Source organism: Octopus bimaculoides, chromosome 2, assembly GCF_001194135.2.
Source record: "Octopus bimaculoides isolate UCB-OBI-ISO-001 chromosome 2, ASM119413v2, whole genome shotgun sequence".
Lineage (NCBI taxonomy): Eukaryota > Metazoa > Mollusca > Cephalopoda > Octopoda > Octopodidae > Octopus > Octopus bimaculoides.
In genome coordinates this window covers 60,521,642-60,528,977 of record NC_068982.1, presented here as the reverse complement: position 1 = coordinate 60,528,977, position 7,336 = coordinate 60,521,642, and the positions used below count along the sequence as shown (strand labels likewise).

Here is a 7,336-nt window from a genome sequence, read left to right as displayed (position 1 = left end):
GTGTATGTGTGTGCGCGTGCACATACATGCTCTCTCTCTCTCTCTCACCCGCTCACTCTCTCCACACACACACACACACTGATATATATATATATATATATATATATATATATATATATAGTCTATCCGACCCAAGAGCCAATATCACTTGGTAACAACAGCGTCACAACAGCAATAATAATAGTTCTGAGTCTAGTTAGTCTACGACGATGAATTTGTCCGTCACAAACTCGACCTGTAAAGCCTAAACCCCCAATCGTCGACAAGGCTTATCGTTGTGCTATAATCATTAAATCATTAAATCACCATCATCATCATCATCATCATCATTGCCATCGTCTCTACATCATCGATGTCATCACGGTCATCGCCCTTCTGGTCATCGTCCCCTGTCATGATGATGATGATGATGATGATGATGATGATGATGATGATGATGATGATGATGATAAGGGTGATAATAAAGATGATAATGATAATGATGATGATGGTTTTCATTATCATCTCTTCGTCGTCGTCATCACAGTCAACACGTCCTCCTTATCATCAGCATCAGCGCCAGCATCACCATCATTTAACTTTCATCCCCCGTTTCTCATTGTCATCGTTTTAATAGCTTTATTTAAAACAAATGATTCGATATTACTTGTAGCAGTCACCTTAACGACACCAATGATGAGGATGGTGATGAAGGCGACGATGCCGATGCTGCTGCTGCTGCTGATGATGATGATGATGAAACGGCAAGAGGAAAGAAAGACACACGCTCACACACACACACAAACTTATTAAGCTCGTGATGAATAACAAGCAGTATGATGATGGTCACTAAGTGAAAAACTGATCATGTCACATAACATCGCTTATTGAAAATCGATTTTTCTTCTCCAAAATTTGGGGGTCTATCATCCCTCTTCCCTTCCTCGAATTCTCCTTACCAAAGCACACACACACACCGCTTATATATATATATATACGAGTGATAGTGTAAATATAAGCCGAAACCTCACACAGTTCGGCCTGTACACGGATTTCATGCACAAACCCCGCCGATCACAACAATAACTGTATTCAAATTAGATTATATCTCAACAACATAATTACAGGAATTGGTATATATATATATATCTATATATTATTTGGGACCTGCAGAACTTGTGTATAGATTTATTTATTTTGCAATGCATTGCATCCTCAGAAACGTGTGCGTATTTCAACGTCAACATTATAGATGTACATATTCATAACCATCTATCTATCTATCTATCTATCCATCTATCTATATCTATCTATCTATATATATATTCTTAGAGAGAGAGGCAGTCAAACAGCTAAAGATAGGGGTAGATAGATGGAGGACACATACATACATACATGCATGCATAGGCCAGAACAAACGGAGCCATGTGGTCCAGTTGGCATGGGCCTACAATATCATTAGCGGCACGAGAGGACCCTTTGGTAAAGAATTGGTTTTCTGTTACCTTTAAGTACACAGCGTACAACGATATATATATATATATATATATATATATATATATATATATATGGTGAGAGAGAGAGAGAGAGAGAGAGAGAGATGACAGGAACATGATGCACCAGCACTTAAATATATGGTGCGTGCATGAGCGGTATGTGCGTGTATATGATATTATCTTCTAAGTATGTGTTGGTATGATAGAAAACGTGTGTACGTAGAGGAAGAACGGTTAGGTGAAGAAAATATTTATCTTAGTATGAGATAATTCTAATAAATTGCGTCAGTAATAATTGTGATTAAAAAAAGGTGTCTGTGACAACGTGAAACGCGTTCACTTCTCAAATTGACAGTTCTATCTATCTATCTATCTATCTATCTATCTATCTATCTATCTATCTATCTATCTGTCTATCTATCTATCTATCTGTCTGTCTGTCTATCTGCCTGTCTGTCCGTCCGTCTATCAATCTATCTACCTATCTACCCGTCTTTCTATATGACAATCTACCCATCTCTGTATCTACGTATTTGTCTGTCTGTATGCCTGTCAATCAACTCGTCCGTCTATTTGTCTACCTCTCTCTATATCTATCTATCTATCTATCTATATATCTCCATGTTTGTCTTTCTTTCAGTTTACCTATCCACAATCCATTTAGCGATCTGTCTACTCTTTTATCTGTCTTTCTACTTATTTACCTATTCATTTTCTAGCTTCTTATTTCTCTCTATCTCTCTCTCTCTCTCTCACGCACACACACTATTTATCTACCTACCCTTCTATCTACCATCTATTTATTCTGCCTATCTATAACTATTACCTTTCTACCTCTAACTATACTATAAACGTACTATGTCTACCTGCTCGGCTCTCTATGTATGTATGTATCTATCTATCTTCTAATGCAGCTCCATCCCAAAGAAGGTAGCAGTATTGACGACGAATAACAACAGAGTTAAACATAGGATGAGGTGTGACACATATCAGCTGTATTTTAGCAATGTTTATTATCAGCACTGACGGAGGAAGCGAAACTGATATTTAGAACACAACTGCAGCTTGTCACTTGCTGACCTGAGAGAGAGAGAGAAAGAGAGAGAGAGAGAAAGAGAGAGAGAGAAAGAGAGAGAGATAGAATGAAAGAAACATTGAAAAGAACAGGAGGAATTGAGGAGGAAAGTAGTTTTTTTAAAAATCAAGGGATGAAGATAAAAAAATGAATTTATTCATTCATTTAGTCGATGGTAGCGTAGTAGAGAAAGCGGTTGGTTCCTCGCTCCCATCTCTGACTCAGTCTCCCCCAAACAAAATAGATAGACTATCGATATTTACTTTAAAACTGTCCTTAGAATTGGATAACAATTGGGATAATAAGCTGAGGAAAAATAATAATAATAATAATAATAATAGTAATAATAAAACAAATATAAATTCTAACCCACCCACTCCGTCCCACTCAAAATAATAAACAAATAAATTAAACGAATAAAAATAGTGAATATGCGACAAAACAATAATAATGATTCATTATTATTGGCATCGCACTTAGAAACAACTAGTGGCAATTATTCAGGCTCCGATGTTGGAGTGCCATTACTCTTGTACACTGCAAGCAGAAGCTGACAACTGGTGTCTGTCATTAAGACCAAGCCGGACGGGACAGTAGACTCTCACAAAAGAAGACAAACTAAACAGTGTTTCTTCTTTTATGCAGATAAAAAAAAATAAATAAACAAAATGAAAAAATGACAGAATGACTCATTCATTGAAATTTTATCAGCACTGTCCTTCCTGTGACGCAAGCCATCCCATTTATCAATGAAAAACAAATTTCGCAACTTACCGCCGCCATTTTGTAGAGGTCGTCTGTTGGTTTGTTGACAAGTTTAAATTTGCGACATCTGACAACGTCCGACGGGCGATTAGATTGCATAATTTTATGATTGAGTAAATATAACAAGACAAAAAGCAGTAGAATTCAGTGAAAATGATCTTATTTTATTTATTAATAAGCTAGAAAAGTTTCTATAACATGTTGCACGCCAGTTTACGGCAAGACTTGTCGGCTGGTGTAAAAGCGAGTTGACTACACTTGTAAGTCATTCGGCGAAAGAGATATTCAAGCGAAGCAGGGAGCAAAATAATAAACTAGTCAAATTTCAGTACTGAAATGTAATATTTTAAAATGATCAAATTTCCCTCTTTCATAGAAATAAACGATCTTTTCGTGGCTGTAACGACTGTAGGGAGACGAGTACAAACGGGACGACCAAGCAATGTTTGTTTATGTTTACATACCAGTATAGCAACATGTCTTTGCCGGCAACCTTCATAATGTTGTTATGGTTTTCGCTTTAAGATGTCTTATAAACATTCGAAAATTTATATGATTTTAATAAACTAATAAATAATATGGCAGTTAATTAAATTAATTATTTCCATACTATGCTTTATTTCTTAAATAATTTGTATCTTAAGCAATATTTTTGTTTTTGTGTTTTATTCATTTTCGAAGATGCACAGATAGATAGATAGATAGATAGATAATAGATAGATAGATAGATATACATACATACAGACAGATAGATAGATAGATAAAGAAGCCAAGGTGAACCAGGAGCGAACTGAATTACGATCAAAAGCATTCCACCCATGACCACCTTGTATCTAGGAATACATAATATGTTTTTCTCTCTAATTTTGAGCGAGCAGGTGTGATTTGTGGACAATCCGGCTGTTATTTTTCGATAGATCGGCGACTACTTTGGCTCATATATATATATATATGTTTATATCTTAATAAAAATGAAACTAAACGTGTTTTGTTATACGTAAATATTACATAAGTATAAACTCACACATGCACATACATATATACTTTTTGAGGTTTCACCGACTAAATATTTCGTTTCTTGCGACTCAATAGTCTGTTGTTACAAAATGGGGGATCAGTTTTGGAACGGAGGAATTGCTTTCTTCTTTTGACCTTTCAGGGCACCAGAGTGTCTGAATCTTTATATATATTTATATATACATTTATTTATTTTGTAGACACGAGGAAACATAAGAGTTTATTATTACCAAAGTCAATATCAAAACAATGTGAAAGTATTTGTTTCATTTTTTTCCCTCCCTCTCTTCAATGTTTATCATAGAGGAGAAATCACTTTGTACGTGTGTTCGTCTGCTCGAAAGATTTTTCTGCTCTGTCCTGACAGTAGATCGTCTGCTTCAAATATCCTGACTCTTATGGCTGTCATTATCGTTTATTGCATATTATATAGTATTTCAAACCATTTAAGCGAGTTTACGACCAAGTTTCGATTCCCGGTTGTAAACTATTCCATTTTATCGTATTACCCCCTTTTATTTTATTTTTTATGTAAGCATGAAGACCACACAATCTCAACCATTTTTCTTTTCTATCCGTCCAATCTTCACATCTCATGCTGTTTTTACTCCTCGTGGAAGAAATTGTTTATTGTATCTCGAACACAGAGGAATTACTCAAAACTTGAAAGGAATTTCCGCGTCATAATTAACATTCCATTTAAAAGGGAATCTTCAAATTAAATTTGGTTTCGTAACTGTAACGTTGGTATTTAGCCCTAGGTTAGTCCTGAACAGGCAGACCTTATAATTAAAGGCATTCCAGCCGTGATCCTCCAGTATTTATCACTATTATTATTATTAAGTATATCGTGCACTAATTTTTCATTGTGGCCTTCTTTATTTCAAGGTAGTAGAGTGTAATTTAAGGGGGCTTTGGCGGCTATTTCAATTTATGTGGTTATGTTTTGACTATATCTACAATGGTTTACTTCATTTTAACGTGCGGCACCTCAAATTTACGAGGTGGGGGTTAAAACATTGAGACGATGGTGCTATGTTTCTCAAGAACTCTGGCAGTATTTAGAAATGAATTGGTTCCACCTTGGATATTATTCAACCAACAACAAGGGAGTCTCATAGGGGAGCCACTCAATCGGCTAAAAATAGCAGCCAAATCTTCCCCAACTCGCACCTTGCCGCCTCACAAGAAGGGACAACACGCTGAATAATAGTGCAACCTTAAATATGATGGAACATTTTTTTTTTAATCATAGGTTTACTCCACAACATTGAGTAATATAATTTCAAGATTCAAATTAGCGTATTATAATAATATTGATTTTGAACATAGGCACAAGGCCATTTTAAAATCGATACAAGTAGATGACTGGTAATTATTTTTTCTCGACACTGGAACAATAAAAGAATTTGATAATTTATTTATAATTATTCCATAATAATAATAATAATAATTTCAAGGTAGGGAATTTAGGGGCTGAATGATCGGTCGATTACATCGACTATACACTAAATTGATAGGGTATTTTATCGACCTCGATATGATAAAAGTAAAGTAAACCTAGGTTAAAGTTGAATTTCAGAACGTAATGGGTCATTGTCCGACAATCTGCCGATTCTGATTCCGCCGCTCTGACAGACAATAACAATAACGAGGATTTCTTACATAAGCAGGAAACTTCAGAGAGAGAGAGAGAGAGAGAGAGAGAGGCGGGGGAGATAAGGACACACATACGCGCGCGCACACACACGCACACGAACGCGCTCACATACGCACGCGTGTACGTCCATGCGCACGCGAACGCACATGCAGACACATACGCGCCCGCATGTGCAGACACTTGCACACAGACACAAACACAATAATACTATTGAGTAAACATTGAACTTGAAAATGAAAAATAACAATTCTAGTCAAAAACGATGTGTGTGTGTCTGTCTATCTATCTCTCTCTCTCTATATATATATATATTCTTCTGTTCGTTTCAGTCATTTGAATACCGGAATGCGGCCATGCTGGGGCCTTCAGGGTTTTAGTCGAACGAATCGAGCCCACTACTTGCTATTTTAAAGCGTGGTGTTCATTTTATTGTTCTTTTATGTTGAACCGCTAACTTACGGGGGACGTAAACAAACTAACACTGACTGTCAAGCAATGGTGGGGAGAAACAGAAACACACACACACACACACACACACACACACATATTAGATCTATAATCTTTTTCAACTATGTACATATACATAAAATTTCTGTATATACACACACACTCATATATATATATAAAAATATATATCCCCCCCCATATATATATATATATATATACACGTATATGTATATATACATATATATACATGTACATATACATGTAAACACACTCTCACACACACACACACATATATATACATACATGTACTGTAAACATATCTATGAATGCATGTTTGTGTGTATGTATATATATTATATACATATGCATATATATATATATACATATACATATTATACATATACACACAAACATACATGCAATAAATACATACATACATACACACACACATACATACGTAAGTACATACATACATACATACATACATACATATCCATTTGTGTTCACAATATGAGAAAAAAATTACAACAAAGCATTTATTGTGGTACTCCAGTGATTCTGCCATCCACCCCACATAAAGCCCTACTGAGGGGCTTTGAGATTAACCCTGACACCTGGGAACACAAGCACAAGACTGCTTTGCCTGACGAAGCTGCACCAACAGATGTGCCACCTCCTACAGATGGTAAAGGATTGTAGAGGCACTAAGAAAATGTGAACAGTGCAAGTCCAGGGCTAACTTCTTACCTGTAATCCCAGCAGACCACCAGTGCCTGGTGTGGGGCAGAAACTTCTGAGCACATGCATTGGTCTTATTAGCCATAGCTGTTCACATTGTACCCCATCTTCTTCCCCCCGTGTGATGTTCTGGGTCATTGTCAACCATGACGGACAAAC

At 36.2% G+C, this 7,336-nt stretch overlaps 1 protein-coding gene across 1 annotated transcript in view; it reads right to left on the bottom strand.

Annotated features, from left to right (window-relative positions):
- The window catches only part of LOC106869439 (zinc finger protein basonuclin-2), a 215,177-nt gene extending 211,828 nt beyond the window's left edge, over positions 1-3,349 (bottom strand). Inside the window, exon 1 of the mRNA XM_052977305.1 lies at positions 3,325-3,349. The gene's annotated coding sequence lies outside the window, so the exon portion shown is untranslated. The remainder of the gene's footprint in view (positions 1-3,324) is intronic.
- Between the last annotated feature and the right edge of the window lie 3,987 nt (positions 3,350-7,336).